Below are 21,027 nucleotides of genomic sequence, written 5' to 3'. Positions count from 1 at the left end.
ACTCCTACCGCATTTGATAGTATATGCACGACGGCGCGTTCCCAATGGGGAGAGGGAAATGCAAGGGAAGGGATTTTAAAGAAGGGAGGGAATCGGAGGGGGAAGTAGGGAGGGCAAGGTAGGGTGATAGGGGGGGGTGTTACGGAGAAGGAGGGGGGCAGCAGGCGGTGGCGAAAATAGCCGAGTTTTGCCGTTAGTCTCCGGGCTCGTTCGTCGCGCCGGTCGGGGTATATCCTCCACGCGGGCAACAACCAGTTTGCCGACGGCGCCCTACCCGGTCTAGTGCGGTTGCCTGGCGACGGGGGCGCTAATTGGGCGGAGGACGGACGCGGCTTCGCGTCGGAAAGGAGGTGCGGTCGGTTTGTTGTCCCGTCGTCAACGCAACCATCGAAAAGTTTCCCACAGTGCTGGAATTGAACGTGTGACTTGAAACGAGGAGTCTTAGTGGTTCGTGGGAGATGAATTTCTCGCCCATTAGTCATCTCCATCCATTCGTTTATTAATGTCGCGGTGTTTTCAATACACAACAACAGCAACGTCCTCTCCCCCTGCAAGTGTCTTTCGCCTCCTGCTAAAGGAGGCATTGTTGTGGGGGGGTTGGAGAAGGGGCATAACTGTTAAGTGAAAGGTTTATTTTAGCAGGGATTTTCTTGGGAGGTTAAGAAAGGGATCACCCCCACTGTTGACCTGCTACTCTCGTGACCAGCCGGTCGTGAGAGGTCATCAAGAGGTCCTGAAAGCGGTGACCCGGCTGGGAGTACGTGGGAGTGTCGCTTATTGGTTCCACGCGGGGTTCCTCATTAGGTGAGTCATTGTACGGATTCGAATCAGCCGGCCATTTCCTCACTCCCAAACTGTCTGTCTCCGTCGGATTGGGTTGTCCCCCTCTTCTCGTTCGGCAGATTGGACGTCCCAATATCCGAGAACGTGCGATTTGCCTCGGCGGATTCCAATGCACCCGCGACACGGTTCCAATGTCCCGTAATCGCACCAATTTCTTCGCTTCTCACTGCGGTTCCTCGCGGTGCAGTGAAAAGCCTCGTCTGTATTCATTTTCCTCTGCATTGCCGAGGTTTCTCGCGGGCCTAATTTTTTTGGTCACATCTCCGTATCTCCCCCAAAGTTCGATGCCTGCTCAGCTGTTTTTTTTTCGCTCCCTCTGCGGCATTTTTTTGCATTACTAATTTTTATTCGTCGGGAACCCATTTAATTTATGATCACAGATCTGTGTGAGGTTTTTCTTTTACAGAACCAGTGTTTGGGATTAAATTTGTCTACTGAATTTATCCTTGGTTGAATATTTTTATCTTAGATTATTGGAATTCTTTATTCTTTTCCTTCAAAAAATGATCTTATTTCCCTAGGAGTTTTCACACGTTTGATATAAAATTTTCATCATAGAATCGTCAGAATTTTGTTTATGAACTCGTAATTTTTTCTGGAACATGAATATTATTTTCCTCAGCACTTTGCTAGAAGCACCTGGACGATATGTTCTTGCAAAAATTTACAATTTAGCCGATATGTTATCTGATATGCAAAACATAGCAATAGAGACACCGCCTGCTGAGATAGGAGTGATTCCTCTCTTCTAATTATCATATATGCGGGATGTTGACCCTGTAACCTTCTATGTTAGAGGATCACCAAGTTTTTCATACCATTATGAAGCCATTTCATCTCAGTGGTATTTCCTGGTACATCTATCAGATAATTTTCATTGTTTTGTATCTTACACCAGTTGTTTAGTTTTATGCTGGAATACTTGTTATTTTAATTATTAAAATCGCTGATTTGATATTTGAAAAGTGACTCCTTCTTAATATGTAGTATTTATTTCATTCGATAACCACGCGCGTCCTATTATCATCTGCTCCTGTCAGTGGACATTGTTGTTATCTTTTGTTGCCTTCACGGGTTGTGAACCCTGTATTCCCTGCTTTGGTTCCTTGGTTAAAATGGGTTTTTGGGTAACACGGAGAAAGATTAAAGAACCATATCCTCTTAGTTTGGGTTTGCTAGTGTTGCCTAAACCATCGTTTGATTGTCACTATCCTGAACCACCATGATTGTCTATTCGGAAATTTCTTACTGTGCGCATATTCAACCTTTATTTTCATTTTTTCATGCATCCTAGTCTTAAATGTTCATAAACTTGGACACGAAAAATAATGATTTTTCTCGTTTTGATTTTCTTGAAGAGAGTTTTTAGATTAAAAAAAAAGTTTTATCGTTGTTATTGCTAAATGCGATCGTCATTTGCATTCCCTTTTTCATATCATTCGGTCGGTTTAATAGACTTGTAGTCCTTTCTTTTCTTTACTTGGAGGAAGGATTTTTATAGTCCGCTTCCGTCGGAAGCTTCACCTTCGTCTTCGGCGCCGTACACACGGGGAACCTGGTTTCCCCGTGCCTCGCGCACTGCTGCCTCAACCCCGCGAGCGAAGTAAACAAGCCGTATTCCGGCCTCGCGCCTTCTCCTTTTTTTATTTTTTTCCTCCGTCGTGCGAGGGGACGTCGATTTCTTTAGATGTGTGTCTGTGTGTTTGCGGCAACATGGCTGTAGGGGAGGTTCTTCTTCAATCTTGCAAGAACCTCCGAGCGAGAAGTCGATCATTTCTGCTTCGAATGGTTTCTCTCCTATGCTTAGTATTATTTATTTTTTCTCGCAAACAAAACATCCGTGCTACTAGGAAGTAGGGTGGTTCTCTCATATGCTTACGTGGCGAGGTGAAGAATGTTTTTAAAGTTTGAATATTTTGGATTTTTTTTTGGAATCGAGTGTTGGCACCAATTTGGGGCATTATTGCATAAATATTTTGGATAAAGCCTGCAGGAATGACGTCTTCTTGTGGCCCGATAGGTTTTGTTATGTTTGCTGATCTTATTTGTTACTATTTTATTTAATACTCCGCGGTTTTTTTGTCAATTATATCACTCTTTAATGCATACACGACTTTTGTGTTCAGAAATTTGGCAGCGATGATGATGGTTCGTTGAACTCGGAAATATTATCACCAGCCAATTGCCCAAAAAGGCATTACGCAATCTCGGAACGCCATCAGACGTTTTGACAATAGCAATAATCTCTGAATTCTTTTGTTTAGCATTTTTTTGCTTTCGAATGAATTTAATCGGGATGAATTTAATCTGAATGAATGTATTTTGCATGAAAAATCACTATGATGGAAATATTTTTCCTTTTGGAATACTTTTCTATCATAAGTAACACTTTTAATGTATGCATTCCGTTTTGCACTCTTGGGATAGGTGATAGAGGAAATATTACATTGAATATTCGCCAAAAGACCATTTTTACTTGATGCTTAAATAAATATTTTTGCTCTACAGGTATGTGTGGACCAAGTCTCAAAACGATCGATGTGTTGCGGAATAGAATTTTATGCCATGTTTATTTCTTCATTATTTTCCAGTACAAAACATTAGCGATAGTTACACGAGCACAATAAGTTAGGTTGTTGAGCCAGCAAAATTAGTGCCGAAAGGGAATGTAAGTGGTGTGTAGAAACACATGAGGAAAATATTGAGGGTAGGGTTACCAAGGTAGGCATCTTGTTTAATATAGAAATGCTTCAAAACGTTGACACTGCTTGTTGAAACCAATAGGTAAATGATATAATATGAGGCGAGCATGAATTTAATGAGCATGGTTTACAGCGAGATCGAATTGGAACCTTATTTTATACAGATAATCTGGCTGATATTGCACATGCAAGGAAAAATCGTAGAAATGAATACCGTAGTTAAGTAATTGCATTTGTGAATCGATATTTCACAATATTTTGTGATATTGAAGTGAAAAATGTATTCGACTGTTTGCTTGAACAGCTATTTTTTATCTTTCTTATGGAAGCATTGCAGGCACTTTTCATGGGCAATGTAATCCTTGGTGTATATTTCATACGGAAGATGTAATATGTCGGGTATAGAAATATCAATGGATATTGAATGTAAAGAATAGCTCGTCATATGTTTTGGTAAGTCCTTGTAGCTCGCAGTTGCAATGGAATTTCTAGGCTTTAGCCTGTAGCGGTACACGCGTGATAATTGCAGCTGCCCTCTCTACGAATGCCAGTATTTGTTGGCGACTATGATGAAAGAGACTAATGGTTAGTAATATGAAGAGGAAGATAGCGTTAGCGAGCCAATACGTGACCGTGACGTCGGATGTATGCAAGATTAGGCCATTATGGAGGCAATCATCCAAACGGACCCAATTTTGGAGGTCGTACACCGTTGATTACACTCTATTTACTGTGATTATCTCGAAAGGGGGCGGTATGATGGGAATGAATGCCTGTTAGTGTTGCTAAAACAGCTAAACAGATGAATGATAGCGGGTGCGTGGTTTGCTTGTTCGTAAGGCCTTCTCTTTACCTAAACAGTGATGTGTTTTCTCTTCCGATGTTTGCTTCTATTTCGATTTGACTTAAGTCGCACCAGGAAAGTTAGAAGTCAGAGGTAATATGGTGAATATTTTGTAGATTGTAATTTTTATCCATTGTATTATTCCTCCTGATCAGTTTTTTCCTGCGCCAAGCTATCTCAGTTGGCAAAAAACAATGTATTCATTATCTATATGCATTCCAGTTTTCTAAAAAAATAGCAAACACGTTCTTTCACATCAGAGTTATACAGTATTTATCTATGAAGATATTTTTGTTGACCAGAAGCTGCATTAAAGTTCTAAATTGTATTAATTTTTAGCCCATAGTTTGCTACTTATTGTCGGAAATCCTTTTTATATCTGTTACCTCACATGATTGCAGTCTCAAGTAAGAATAAAAAAAATATTCATTCGCGGTTTTGTGAGATGTGACGATATGAAACATTCAATAGCACACATTCCAATTATTTGAAGGTACCAAGGGAGGCAGTTTGTTTAATAAAGCAATACTTCAAAAGGTTTACTCTGTGTGTCGAAATCAATACTGTTAATGTAATATGAAGCGAGCATGAATGATAAACTTTAAGCGATACTGAGTTTGAGCCTTACTTGAAACAGATAAACCTGGTTGATATTGTTTGTTATGCATTTTTTCATCGGATACGCACTAAAGGCCTTGTTTTGTAAATGGAAGTTTCTTCATTTCAATTTTATTGACTGTTTCGTGAACTGTTGGTGAATTAGCATACTCTTTTTCAATCAATATTACCAGTTTACTCTCTACTTAGTTACTACAACCATGAAATGCATTGTAAGTTGCTGATAATGCTCAACAGTTGTGTAATGCATTTTTTAATCTAGCAATGTCATTCTGCGCGTCAGTCAGATGAATTTTGCCTGTGATAGGATATAAACAACTGCTTTGACACCATCTATAGTATTAAATCTGCCAAATGAAATAATTACGGGACATAAGTTAGGTAAAGGATCGGCGTTTGGTTATTCAGGAACTCGAAGATAGGTATTGGAATACATTAAGCGAGCATAGAGAGTGTGAATAGGCCAAATGTTAAATTTCTTGTTTTTCACTGCCCATGTCTAGATTTTCCCCTTTTAGCCTGCGTTTTTTCGAGTCTTTATCAAAACCGATTTCTAAGATAGTAAACTGCTATTATACATATATGTTTACTGCGAAAAGAACTGTTACTTAGGAAGCCGAATTACCAACGATGGACGAAGCAAGAGTGAAATAGCCAGTAGAGTAGCAAAGGTGAAGAGGGCTTTATGCAAAAAGAAGAATGTACTTATAGCCAAGAGGACAACTTTTTGAAACTATGATGAGAAGACAGGAAAACTTAGTTGGCCACATTAGGAGACATATTGGCCTTGTGAAAACAATCGTAAAAGGACATGCGTAGGAGAAGAAGAAATTTCAGAAAATGCTTCATTTTTGTGCTTGGTTTCTCAAACGCTTTCAGGCTCTTGAATTCCATGCAGTTTTTGCTTTGACTGACAAAATTGAATTGGCTGCGTTGCTTCCAAATTAAAGTTATGCGTTCTAGTCATCCACTAGTTCTTCTATGTCAGAAATAATTTTTGCTATCTCCGCGAGTAATCGCGAGTTGGAATTATTTTCATTGCATGAAATGTGAGTTTTTTTATGTAAGCTTTCTCCCTGTCGCATGGGTAGCGATGCGAAAAATGCTCGCATGGTTTCATTCGAAATACGGTGGAAAACTTCTCCACAGCATTAGCAAAATTACATTTCGTTCGCCAGTATTTCCCAATAGGAATTACATGTAGCTGACGTCGAAGAATTCAGAGCTATGAAAGTTTAGTTTTTATTTTTCGAACACTGTCAAAAATTTTGATTACAGCTTTACTATTTCTCAATCGTGCGTGTCCCGATCTCTTGTTCTTTTTCGTTCTCTAGAGTGTGATGTAAATTAAATAGGAGTGCACTTTTCCTCAAATTTTCACTAGTGTACGACGCGTTACTTCTGTTTTGTCATAATCAAGTAAACTCTATGGTGTCTTACCTGTGTACTATCTTTTTTGGGATTAATATTAAGTCTGTTTCACTGTCTAGAATTTTCGCGATTAGTTAAGGGCATATCATGGGTTACTAAGCCGGGTGAACGTCGTCGATATTATTACGAGCACATGAAAAACAGAATATACGATGTATTTTCAATTTAATCTGCAAATTGACCATGACATGCGAGTGTGTCACATCTCGAGCTGAATTTCGTACCTGAAAGGGCAGAAAGATTGTTACCAGATCAAAAATCATGGCATTATGTTTCAATAATGAGTGCAAATAGTGTTAAGTATTTAAAGAGTATTTCAGATTGCAAAATCAGATGTAAATTATTTTACCTCCCTTCATGTTCATAGGTTTTATCGACTAGGAAGTAGAGTTTCTGCTAAGAAAGGTGTTATAAACGTTTTCAAATAAAGGTATATTGTATGTAATTCTTATGCGTTATGAGAGAAAGTGTGTGTTAAGAAAAGTTATCCATGAGTAAATTACTGTAAATTCACAATCGAATGCAATTGTCAAGAAAACAGATCACTCAATTAAACGAAATAAATGTATTTTTTATGCATGTTAGCACCAGTCATGTTCTAAATAGTGTATGATGGTAGCCCCAAAACCTTTCCGCAAAGGGGTACCTATATATTCCACAATTATTACAGGGTTTTTAAAATTTTTCTCGATGTGATGTATTGAATATGAGTGGAATAAAATTATATTATATATTATATAAATTTATGAGATAAGGAAAAATAGTAAGTTTGCCTAGAATTTCAATTGGTATCAAGGAAAGAGACGACTTTGCAGGAAGGAAAAAAAAGGGTTACATAGAATTCATTCTAAAAGTGTAAGGAATGGAACGATTCCCTGTTTTGAATCTAGTTTAGGGTCTCTTGTGAGAATTCATTGCATATTCTCTTTTTCATGAGTTGGCGGTGGTAATGATCACCACTTGAAGATTACCCTGTTCAGTCAATGGTGATGTGCCTTGAAAAAATTGCGGAAAATCTAAGCTGTTCAAACGGACTTAGATGCCAATTTATCCTCGCCGAATTCGGAAGATAATAAAAATTCCCCTACCATCTCTGAAGGATTGTCGTCTCCGACCGGTGAAGTTTTTTGATTTGGTGAATTATTCATTTTGAAGCTCCATAACTGGATGACATTGAGTCTGTTTCTTTTGGTCGAGAGTTCGAGGGAGGCACTGAATACTGGAAACAGGTGGTTTCTTGTTAGTTGACTTCCAAGCATGGCTTCGCTCTCGATCATATTTTTGAAATTCATTGATAAATAGCTGAAAAAAGAGAGAAAATGCATTTTGTGTCGTGTGAGTATTTTATATGGGGTATTTTGCCGTTTTTTACGTCCCATTTAGTGGTATCGTTTTAAATTTTATGACGTTGCATAAGGAAGTTTGCTAGGTGATGGCATCAAACCATGCCTTTATTTTTAACTTTAACTTTAGTTATAATACGTAATTTTTTCTATTTAATTTTTGCTCAAGTTGGGCGGAAATCGATGAGTAACTTCAACCTAAAAAGAACATGTATTCTCTCCTTTATGATTCGAAAATGAAATCTTATATTTTACAAAAATGAAGAACTAATAATTTTCATGGTAGCTCAGAGATATAAACATTGAAATTGCACACACTTGTGCACCGACAATTTTGATCCAATTTTAAGCATGATTTACTCAGTCGGCACAGTGTAGATAACGGTCGATGAACTTGTGAGGCTGATCTGGAATGAATAGAATGCTTCGAGACTTGGTGCTTCTGACGGGTGCTGAGGGCCATATGGACGGAGAGGTTGTAAAAACGACGTGATATAGCGAAGAATTGCTGAAGAAATGGAGCCAAGGAGAGCCATATGCCCGAAAAATTGCATGGGCTGTATTGCAAGACAAAATGATTACGTGAGTTATATTATGGTGGGATGAATGTTAAGAAGTTTTCCTCTGAGAACGGCTGCTACTTGGGGCAGATACAGAACGGCGCCCTTAAGTGATGGTTTCGTGTTTGAGACGGCCTTAATGGAAGGACAAAACGGCGATTTCATTTTACGGCTTCAAAAAATTGCAGGCTAGAAGCGGGGAAATTATGAGAATGAAATCCTTACTGATATAATAGTAAGTATGTTTAACCATCCGCGATGGAATCCTCTAAGCAGAGGAATGAAAAGAACGCGACGCGAAAGGGATGATGTAAAATCATGTGGAGACGGAGATGACGCTCGTAGCACATAAAGCGAATACAGGAAAACTCGGTTATAACAAATTTCAGGGGACCACTGCTCTAGTTTGTTTTAATTTATATTTTTGTTATGCCCGTTATAAAGGATTTTGCAGTATTCATCACCGGATTGCCTGCTAATATTATATCATATCGTCTTTATTTAAGCAAAAGATCCGTAACAATTATTCATTGTCCCACCCTTTCCATTATCCGGCTGTAAAGGGAAGGATTTTCAGATCAAAGGTAGAACTATGTGATGATGGCCAAACGTGAGAACAAATGGTGATAAGATAAGGAGTGGTTAAGTAGCGAAATTGGCCACGACTTCTTTATACAAGATGAAATAATTCCCCGAGGGACCAAAGAATAGTTCCTAATTGCTAAGATTCCGCATCATTTAAACTCGTTGCATGCGGGAAAATCAACCTTGACGATCATAGAAAAGTCCAAGGGACCGAGAACTCACCTCGTTATAGGCGGGATTTCGTTTCATGCGTGACCGTTATAAGCAAGCTTTACTGCTCTTAGCGTATAGGATGGAATGTGTAAACTGAAAAAATCAGGTGCCCTAGCATCTATAAATTCAAAATTGCCCAAAACCTCTCTCTATTTTAAAGTTGTTGGTCTTAACCACATTTACAGAGATTTTCATGGCTTTCATGTGATATATGTGATTTTTACATATGTTTGAAAATGTCACTTTTTTGTCGAAATTTGTCAAAAGTGCAATTTTCGAGCATTTATTTGAGCAAAGTTTTCTAGTGAAAATTGTTTTGATTACTTTTTTGAAAACTATAGCAGCATATTTATAGTCTCTAAGAGTTTTACTAGCTTCGCTCAATTGGTTTAGGTTTTACAGGGGCACAAATACGGTAGTTTGAATAATTTGACTGGTGCGCAGAATTTTTGTGTGCGCCTCATTGACTTCAAACAGTCATATCTTGGAAAATACTTGCAATGGGTCTTTAATATTTTGGATTTTTCTTAGCTAAGGTTGAAACTAACAACAGGGAAAAAATTATCAATATCTGAGATGGTGGTCGTGGGACCCTGGTTGAGTTGACATGGAATGACCCATAGGGAACATCTGAGACATTCGACGGATTACAAATTCAGTGAGCATTTTGGTTTGGGCTTTCGACTAAAGCTCTGCGCAAGATGGTAATCTCTCCTGGTACTTCCGGCATATATAGGAGGACGCTGAGCCAAAGAGTATAAAGGAAATGTAAGGATCAAGCTAGCTAAGGAGAAAGCAGAGATTGAGGCCTATAGTCAACCAATCTCAGGATTACAGAATGCATTTTTAAATTCTTTATTTTAAAGAGAAAACAGTACCCACACAAAAAGAGTGCTAATCGTACTCATAAAAATAAAAATGAAACGAAGAAACAAATCAAACAGAACCGAAAATGACAAACACGGCCACATCCTCAGAATTTTGCAAGTTATTTGGATATTTTACGTTAAATGAGGTGATGCGAATTCAGTAAAATTTTCAATTGACAAATAAAGCGGATCAATATCAGTGGGGAGAAAATTTATTTGGGCGGAAAGATGCTTGATTATTTATAACCTGGGTATTGGCATTATGAATAAATAAACTTGTTCGTTCAATTTCATCCAAATTTTTCGATGTGCGCGTGTGTCGCATTGTGTGGAAGGGATTCTTCGCATTTATAAATGGGATTAACATTATTTTCTTGTCAATTATTATTTTTTTAAATGTTTACCTTGTTTGGAAAAATGCTCAAAATCAGCACCTTCGGGTGGACACAGACCCAGAGTATTCATTCCATGGACCACTATGGGGTTTTGTGGACCCCTTGTGTAGAAATCTGCTCTTGAGGCCAAAACAATATGGTGATCGGGTTGGTATGGGGCTAGATAACTGTCTTCCCATCCAGATAGTCCGGGTTCAAATCTCGACGGTGGCAGAGATTTTTTAAAGGCTGCCCGATCCCTTTATGGAGGGCAATTCAAGTGCTGCACTCCGTCCGTCGGATGGGACGTTATGCTGTCGTCCCCTTGACGCCTTTTGCTAAGAGAAGTCTAATGCCGACGCCGGGTTTCTCTCCATCCTTCCAGTGGCGTAGCCAGGAATTCGTTCGGAAGGAGGAGGGGTCCAAAAGCAGGGGGGAAAATTTTTGAAAAACAGGGTACTAGGTAATGGGTTTTAAACTAATTTTAACACTTTTCATAATCGAAAAAACTTCATTTGTTAAAGAAATATTTTTTTAATTAATGATTTTTCAATATTTTGTTTTCTTCTATGAAGGAAAATTATTGTATTTTTATATTTCGGGGGGGGGGGGGGGGGGGGGGAGGAGGTTTGTACCCCCCCGCCCCCCCCCCCCCTGGTGACGCCACTGTATCCTTCCCTATCTAATATTCCCTCATAGCGCAGATTATCTTAGCTGTCGGTCGCCTCCTCCAAATACCATACCATACCCGAATCAAAGTGCTCACCCAATTTGCCATCCCACTAACGTCTCAGATGTGCCTCTGCTGGCTGTACTTGATTTATTAGCTACATTTACCCATTCCATTGTGAAAGCTAGCATAAGTATTCGTCCTATGTGCTAAGAGCGTCATATCTGTGCCCATATCATTTTACAGCATCCCATCCTGGTCCACGTCGCGTATTCGCTGTGCGCGGAGGATTCCATCGCCAATGGTTAAACTAACTCACCCCTATATCAGTAACGATTTAATTCTCATACTTTCCCCGCTTCTCGCATGCAATTTTCTGTGCCCGTAAAATGGAATCACCGGTTTCTCCTTCCATCAAGGGCGTCTCAAACGCGACACCATCACTTGAGGGCTCTTCAAACCTCTTTCAAGCGCCTATTCTCCAATCTCCACTTTCCTTTCTCTCACTACATACTTCTCGACCTTCAAAATTCCATTCTTTGACATTCTCACTTCCACTTAAGCTACATGTCCTCATTCGATTACCCTGTGAAGCAAATAAGGACGTGACTTGGTATCAAGAACTACTATAATCGATATTTTCTCTGGGAAACAACGATCTTTTAGTTCTTTTCTCGAAAAATTTTCAATTTTTCCCGAAGTTTTGCGATGCTATATGCGATTTACATTTGCCAGGGACATATAGTGTATGTTGCTGATATAGATTTCAAATAAATAACTTTGCCAAGAAAAAAGTCTTGTTGAAAGGAGTATGAAAACTAACTTTGTTTCAAAATTATTTCCTCGATCGATACCCATCGAGAATTACAACTACCTATCTATCCTCAACTGGCTCGAAGTAGTCATGCATTCGAAATATCCTCTGCTATGTATAAATCAAATACACTTCATTAATGCTGCGAGATTTATGTGCTAGGTGTCTCTGACAGAGTAAAAAATAATGGATTTTGTTTGCTAACCTGTGCACCATCTTTCCGTAGAAGATTGAAGTATCCAAATAATAAGGAATGCCTTTTACATATATTCATCGACCGAGAGTAAGGTTAAGTCAAATATTTGTTTATCTATTTTCTAAATGATAATCAAAATGCTCAACGTTTGATTCGACGCAATCGTTTTATGCACTTATAGAGCATTGGGATCCATCCAGTTTATCATTGTCATCGTATATCTACAGGTCACACTATTGTCAATGCTAAATGCATATTTTCTACTCGGTACGTACCCCTAGAATCTGGTGATAGGAATTCAATATATCATGGAAACATCTTAGCGTTGAAGTTATGAGTTTTTTTCATTGGGATCAATGTGCGTCCATTTCTTGAGATACATGCATATGCGCACTATTTTTATTGGCCTCATCCAAGAAGATATCTGGCTCGCCAATGCAAACTTGAAGTAGGTGCTTCGTTGTTAGGCTGTTGATTGAAAGTTACTGCTTGACACTAGTGTTAAAGTAAACAGAAATAAGTTCTGTTATTTTTGATATAGTGATGGTAGATCGATTAAATTAATTACTTGAAGGCAACAGTATACGCCACCCCAGTAAACGATGCGTAGACACAGCAAGACACCACATCTTCAATGCATGCCAATATTCACAACAAGTACCAGGTGTATTTCAAAGAGCGCGTCATTCATTACGCCGAAGGACAGAGGAATGAATTGCCATGGACTGACGTCACATTGAGTAACTCTGAATGGACGTCAAGTTGAGCGTATCGTAGGAACAAGTATACTGCAGGTTGCAGAAAGAATGCGTTTCCAGACCGAGCATCTTCAGCCGCTATGGACGAGTGTGCATATCTCAGAAAGTATGTTTTTTACGACCAAGGTTTATTGAATTTTGTTTTTTTTTTGGTACTACAACCTCTCAAAGTATGGGACACTTTCTTTCGAACACTCTGTATGTATCATTTCTGGAATTTCAAAATCCTGTTTGCTACCGATAGATATTTCTCCATTTGAAATCCTTTTAAATTGTACACTGCCTTCCTTCGGGGTAACGGATTGGATCCCTCCGGGTTTCCAAGTTAAAAATTTAAGTATTCTTACAATTCAATTACCGTCGTCATTTGCTGCTAGATTTCACGCAGCAAGACATAAATTATTTTTTTTTAATTCTCAATTTTTTATTGATTTTTGTTCGTATTTTCCGCGGTCTAATTTAGATTTAGAAAAAGTAAAGAAGATCGTAATATCAATTTTAGCTTTTAAAATATTCTTTTCAAGAATTCAGCACTGTTGTTTGACGATAGATTCTACTCAAACAATGAAAAAAAAAATCCTTTCCCGTCCCTCGGGAATAAAATTAAATTAGCCTTTATCCTTTTAACTCCCCTGTTCTCTTTTTGAGTTTCCATTTATACCGACCGAATCGACAAGGGCGTTCGACCGTATGCGTGTTGTACGGTCGCGATGCATGACGCTGTTTGTTTATTTTTTTTACTTACTTTTTATTCGCGCTTGAAATGCTGCGGAATGCGACTCAAGTTGGTGAGCATTTATTTTTCAGGTGAGCGGAAGGGGGGGGGGGAGGGGGTCGGTGGAGTAGTTGGGGGTGGGGGGAGAGGGGAGAGAGGCAGAAACTTTACTGAAGGAATATTTGACGTGTTCGGAGACTACGGATCGATTTTTATTTCATTTGTTTTTTTATATAATCACCGTGGCCATGGAAACGCGTTTCCCTCGTGAAAATATTAGGTCCGATTTCCTCCCGACGGCAGGGGGACAGTGCCACTATGTTCTTGAGGGATGAAGCGTTTTAGTGGTATATGTATATCCGGTGGCGGACAAATCCACTGTTTAGTTCTGTCTCTTCTCCACAGCCCGCTTCCTGAACTATTACTCCATACCGAGCGCTCGGCTTATTCCGAGACTTGTCATATTATTGCCTCCTTAATCGTCCTTCGAATCTTGTAGAAATTAGTACTGAATTTTGCTGAAATCTATTGATTTCTCTCATGAGGACGCGTCAAACCCTTTCGAACGATCGTATTTATACAGGGTGGTCAGAAATTGTGTCGCGAACTTTTCATCTCAAATAACTGATGTCAGTAAGAACCAAAATTACCATGATGTTTAGATTGAAAACGCACCATTTATGAGGCACAGAAACTTTGAGCGAGGCGCTACGATTGGCCGCGAGTTTGCCCTGTTGCCGGACTTCGAATGCTTTAAAGAAATAGAAACGGAATGGTCCTTTTTCACACAATGTATTTTAAGACAATCATGAAATTTATTTTTAAGACAATTTATTTTTAAGACATTTATCTTAGAATTTATTTTGTGTGAAAAAGTATTATACCTCTTCAATTCTTTACAATGCATTTTCACAATGGCTGAAACCATCGAGTTTTTGAATGCTTTTCCTCCCTTATGTCTTCGAATGCTTTGTCTACCGGAGATCGCGAAGTTTCCAAGACATTTATCACTATATCGTGACATCCGTGCCCGTTTTATTCATTGGATACGTTAAAAAATATTTCTGTTTTACGAATCATGTTTCCACCTTTCCCAGCTCTTACGTGAAAACCTTCGACCTTATATTTGCCGTCCCAGGCTAGCTAATATGTCTTGTAGCTCGGCTAGCTCAGTCGGTAGTGCCTGAGATTCTTAATTTAGGGTCGTGAATTCTAGCCCCACGTTGGGCGATATTTTTGCCGGCCACGGCGGTGGTGGTGGTAAGGTCCCGTATTGATAGTGCGAAGGTCGCGGGTTCAAGTCCCGCGTGGGTAAGTTACTTCTATCCTTTGTGTGGGTGTTCCGGCTTTTATAGCTGTCAATTGTAGGAAACTTTGATATAAGCTGTTTTCGTTAGGTGTATGCTAAAAAAAAATAAAAAAAAGAATCTGACTCTCGTTTTTGTATGCCTCTTACATCTATTAGCTCTTTACAGAGTATTTCATTTTTCTAATAACTACTATGTTTTAAAGATTAGGGCGGGTTGCTATGTTTTGTGAACGGCAGTAATAAATACAATAAAATCGCGATGAGCGAGAACTGTAGCCTAACCGGTTTCTTCACCTACTGTGGCATTATTAAGTGTTCCACAATTTTTATTATCATTATTAGTTACTACTCCCGATAACATGGCATTATCCCACAAATTTGAGCAAGCGACGATTGAAAGATTATGTTAAATTAACTTGATTAATATCAGTGAATGAGCATATGAGATTTTTAGGTTGGAACAAAGTGGAAAACTCAGAGGATTAAATAAAATCACCTCCGCTTCTAAATAAGAACTGATAAGTGCATTATATACGCTTGATGTATATATTCGTAGTGGAATACTTAAATGTACAAATGAGACCTCAGTTTTTGTTGAGTGTTTTCTTCGTCATCTTTATGTCGTAGAACGATAACCCGAAGGACTGGCTGACTGAAATTTTTGTCGAATGTAGATCAATATTCCACCGTCGCTTGTCAATTTCGATCCTTTCGCGTGGAAACTTCTCGTATTATCTCGATCGAACAATTGATTGCTAGTGCCTTGTGGAAAACGTTCGCCGTCGTAAGGGAAATCTGATAGCTTTTAGGTTAAAAATGCCTTTAATTTTTTGGCGCTCCGATATTCCTTTTAGTTCGAATCTTATTTTATCTATCTGCCTTCAATGAATGCCTTTCCATAGTGCTTGGTTGTGATTCTTAAAATTAACGGAGATATTTTTTCATGCTATTATTGAAATCGAAAATGAGTTATTTGTACCTTTTATTTGAATAGACGAAAGTTCGTTCAAGCTAATTCGAGACTAAACGCGTTTTATAAAATGGTTTAATCCTGTACTCTTGGAAATATGTACATGCTACATGTTACACCTTTTAGTTATTTTAAATTTTATTTCAATAAACACATGTAAAATAATCCTATGTCCCTTGAGAGAGACATTCAAGTTGATTCTTGTGGGCCCTCAATCAATATAATGTTTTTCGTTTTTGGTATTTTTCTGCCTCCATTCCTTGACTTATCAACAATGCCTTTATTTTTTGAAATATCCTCAAATGTTTTTACTGAATTTGGTATTGATATTTTTACATGTGAACATTTTCACTCTCTGTAGAACGACAATGTCACTTTAAAATTTATATCTCTTTAGTACTTTTATCCAGATTTTTCAATTGGAGATGGCCATGTATTCTAAGAAACACATTTTTCTAGAATTTTAATTCGTTTGATAGCGCCCTGCTCTATGCATATATTATTCAGTGATTCCTAAGTAATAATATTTTCTCATCGGTGGAGGGACCAAACTCATTTTATTCTGAAGCTTCGTGATTCACCAGCAAAAATAGGATTCCGATGGCTTTGGTAAATACGTGTACAGCCTAAGCTGACGACAAACACGCTGTATTATCCTCCGCGTTAAGTCTGTCAAAAAAGTCTCAGGAGCCGTGATCATCATTGGTATCTAGATATTAAACACCCTTAATTTTACATAAGTTTATTATACTTTTTTGAGTTTGAAGAAAACGCTATCGATGGGTTGTGACTCTAGAGTCTAATTCAGCATTTTAAAGATGTATTGCTTTCTGTCTATTCTATTTCGATTCTAGCTTTCCTTGTACTCGTTTCAAAACTCGCCAGTGTCTTCGCAGATAATTGGTTATAATAAACATCTTGGAGAGATCCAAAGAGCCAGAAGGCCAATGGTCAAATGATTGTTTGTAAAGAGTAACTTTCTGGTAAATATAGAAATTAAAATGAAAAATATGCAAACATATTTTATAAGCTAAAACGTTTTAAGTCATAGTGTGGACCACCATCATGGTCTAAAATCGGTGTAGTTCACAATTTATTCAGTGACCTTTCATGTTTTGTGAGAAATATTATTGCAACATTATTCCTCTTCTCTCGCGTTGTACTTTTTAATTTTGTAGTTTTTAATTTTAATTTCTGCCATTTATTGTTTGTCCTTAATTATTTCAGCTCTAAGTGAGCATAAAATGTGCAATTCTGAGTGAAGGAAATTAAAGGGGGGGAGTTCTCTGAATCAGAGTGTAGTTCTGGTATAATGTTTGCCTAGTAACAATCTCCACCTTGCAAACAAAGCGACAATGAAATTGAAATGGATTGCTCCTGCAAACATCTCAATAATTGCTCAGACCGATCCTCTCTTTGGTCTATTGTTCTCATTCTCCTGCTGCTGCTGCCTCTCGTTCGTCTGTGTTTTACTCCCGTAATTAGGTTTGTAGGTCTGTGCTCCCATATAGGCGAGCGATATTCATCCTCGTAGGCCATTTTCGTTCCAGCATGAAGGCTGTTATCGCCCATATCTCTTTTTTTTACTCCTGCTCATCGAGGATACTAGATGATTTTTGTTTTAGATTCACGTACAGGTTAACGTGGCGTATTTTTTTGTATCGGCTTTTTCAACTTAAATGTTGAATGCTTGCGCAGTGTATACGAGTGCAGTGTGTTTTATATATAATGTGTTTTTCACTATCAAAAGAATGATATTTTTATGTGAAAAATCTTTTCGTTTAATTATAGAATGCACTTAAAATTATTAATAAATTCGCTATAAATATCTAACTGTTATGTGGATGATCAGTACCTATCTCATCGCGAAGAAAATTTTGCTGGGGTAATTGTGAACTGGGAAGGATTATTATTGGTGAGTTGAAGATGGCTAAGGATCACCATATTTTTTCCAAACAAGAAGGGAACCGTGTTGTTTGAGAGATATTTTCCCCATAAATATCCACCAGAGCCTTTTATATCCCTTACACTGGTTGACGACCCCATGATACTCATTTTCAGCTTGAATAAAAACAGCGAGGGATACATGTTGAGGGGTATGAAGAATAAATTTATTTTATTGGTGATCGTTGAAGCAATGAATAAAGTGAAAGCCAGCGTGACCAAATAATTGTGAAAGTTTTGCGGAACTGCTCGGTTGAAACCATGAAGCTAAATTAAATCTCAGTTCAGCTAAACTAAATCTCAATCATCGGATATTCGTACGCTTACAAAGAACAATTATGCACTGAATTGTTGAGGCCTTTACTTTGTAGAATTCCATTTTATAGTTGGAAGGAAATTACTTAGCTTTTCTACAAAAACACACACTTTATTGCCGACTAGTTTCGGTTTTCCCCTCCAATCACCCGACCACAGAGTATATATACCGGCAAATTCTTATGTGTATCACTAGTCTTGAAAATGGTACATTGTACCGAAACTAGTCGGCAATAAAGTGTGTGTTTTTGTAGAAAAGCTAAGTAATTTCTTCCAACCATAAGAACAATTATATTAGTATTAAGGCACATCAGGATTAACTTTTAGGAATTCGGCTTGATGCACGTCAAAACCAGTCGTCGTTTTCCACGCAAATGTGATGGTGGCACCTGGCGTCGAAACATTGGTCCTTATTCAACCTTTGTAAAAAGTTAACTCTAATTTTTAATTTTACTCCGTAGTATATAATTATGCATTTCACTCTTCCAGGAGAAGTCACTCACAAAATACGAGGAAAATCATATCCCGTCCCTAATTTGGCTAAATTTTGCGATGACATTGTTTATTATTGTTTTTTAAGCATGTTTCTGCCGTTTTGCTGATGAAAAATTATGTGCACCTAATCTGCCATTGTGCAACGTGTGACTTTAATTGATTGACATGCTTTTAGAAAAGAATGATAAAGGGTGAATCGGGTCTTTTATAAACATAGGTATGTAAGAAATGCTTATGTTCTCTTAGCTTAAGTACAATTTCACAAAGTATCATTATATAATTTCACAAAGAGTCATCAAATGATCAGCATATTTCTCTGTAATGTACATTAGTACTGATTTAGAGTTCACATGATAGCGAGGAAATAGTGAAACAAATCAGGCGTTTCACTGTTATTTCAGTAAGCATTTAAAGGTAATTTTGAATTTAATGCATGGAGATCCAATTTTCGCTGCCACTGAAAGCGTTGCTCACACTCTGGCTGCTCTAATCTGTCGGTGGATATTGAAATGATTAAATTTTACCCTTGTCACCGGCATTTTGTTATGATTTATTTATGCTTGAAATTTCACTGGAAATAATGCATAATATACTGTATTACCTTCAAAAAATATAACACGATTTAATGCATCTGACAACAGGAGAAAATAAACATCAAATAAGGTCTCCAGCGATGAGTAAATAAGGGTGATTTTACCAAAATCACATTATTTCCTGCATTCTTACTGCATTACTTAATAATTCGGATTTTTATTACTGTTTTGCTCAAAAATGATAGTATGACAAATATTTTCATGAATGAAATCAGCGGCATCTTATGATTAAACGAAATCCAAGTACAATAACTTACACATGACCATTATAATGCAGTGAAGGTATTACAATACAAATTATGGTCACCGTAAACTCGAAATATATCGTATCACATAAATGTTTCAGGTATCTATCTTCATTCATTGCGCATTTTGGGTGTTGGCGCATTTCATTTTCCGTGTATTTTCAGTATTACATTCTAACTGAAACTCTTCTTTGAACTCATCTAAATCACTGTAGTCCTGAACTGATTATAGCAGACCTATGATTTGAGAGCTGACGATTGTAATATACAGAAACAGCTACCACTTGGCTTTATAATAGCGTCTAGGAGGAGGAATCATTATAATATTTAAAGCAGTTCTCAAAGAAAAAGTTTCATAAAAATAGCTTGAACTTGTGGTCAATGGTCCATAATTACTTGGATTTTTTCTCATTGTAAGAACAGTTTTCCCACAATTTAATCTAATTAATGCTTATTTATTTTGCTTAAGCATTTCGGTGGAAAATCAGTGATAAATATTATCATTAACTAAGATACGCATGTTTTAATCCTACGTATTTTATAACTTTCCAATGGTTTACTGCGGTATTGAGGTTTAGTCAAGGAGCCCAGCCCATCGCCTTATTCGAGTAAAAATATAAAGCCGTGGTGGCCTGGATTCGTAGCCTATGTCGCTTCCTGGTGTTAAAGCCATCGAAGCCATGTCGTCGAAGTCGTGTGACATAATCCTTTATTTTCACTCGTGACCCCTTAGTTCTCCTGTAGTGGTGGAATTATAGGAGAGAAAGAGAGGGGGTTGAGATAAAAACCCATAAAATTTTCCTGCCCAACCTTCCTCAAAGCAATCGATAGCGTTGTCGACTGGAAATATTTATGCCACTCAAAAGAATTGTCGGGGAGGGTAAGGTATGTAGGGTAGTGGGTGAGAGGAATGGTGCGATGACAGAAAGGGGCTGAGGAGAACGATTTTTATTGGTTCGGAGCAAAGGGGAAGGCGGCTGGAGAGGTCGGTAGAACCGATAAGGTGAGGTGAGACGTCAGATCCGTATCCACTCGTCACCATGGGAGCAGCCGGTAAGAGGTAGTGATCCGAATAGATCTGCAATAACCTAGAATTGTATTCGCTTGTATTGCTATGTTTTGTGAACGGCAGTAATAAATACAGTCAAACCACGCTGAACGAGAACTGTAACCTAAGCGGTATTCGTTTGTATTGCTATAATTCTCATGTGAAGATCTCAGAGTAAACAAATGAAGGATGGAGAAAAATTATGCCACGAAATTTTTACGCTGGACTCGAACACACAACCTTCGGATTATCAGGCGAGGACGTTACCGCCACTGGGGCCGACAAGAAGCCCGATGTGAGGCTCGAACCCTCGACCCTAAGAATAAGAATCTCTTGCTTCCAAAAATTATTAACCCGGAAAAGCAAATAAAGAGTCAAAGGTTTTTACGTTGGAGCTCAGAAAGGTGGATATATGATTCGTAAAAAATAAATGCTTTTGATCATATCCAATATGAAAACAGGCACGGATGCTATGATATAATTATAAATGTCTTGGATACATCGCTATCTCCAGCAGGCAAATCATTCAAAGCCATGCGTTGTCCATAGCATCTGGCAACAGAGCAAACTTGC

The 21,027-nt window shown here is 38.1% G+C and overlaps 1 protein-coding gene across 1 annotated transcript in view; it reads left to right on the top strand.

Annotated features, from left to right (window-relative positions):
* Nucleotides 1–218: 218 nt before the first annotated feature.
* The window catches only part of LOC124167128 (small conductance calcium-activated potassium channel protein-like), a 594,701-nt gene continuing 573,892 nt past the window's right edge, over nucleotides 219–21,027 (top strand). Inside the window, exon 1 of the mRNA XM_046544924.1 lies at nucleotides 219–804. The gene's annotated coding sequence lies outside the window, so the exon portion shown is untranslated. The remainder of the gene's footprint in view (nucleotides 805–21,027) is intronic.

Source organism: Ischnura elegans, chromosome 10, assembly GCF_921293095.1.
Source record: "Ischnura elegans chromosome 10, ioIscEleg1.1, whole genome shotgun sequence".
NCBI classification, from domain to species: domain Eukaryota; kingdom Metazoa; phylum Arthropoda; class Insecta; order Odonata; family Coenagrionidae; genus Ischnura; species Ischnura elegans.
Note: the sequence above shows the minus strand (reverse complement) of the source record. Positions and strands in the feature narration are given on the sequence as shown.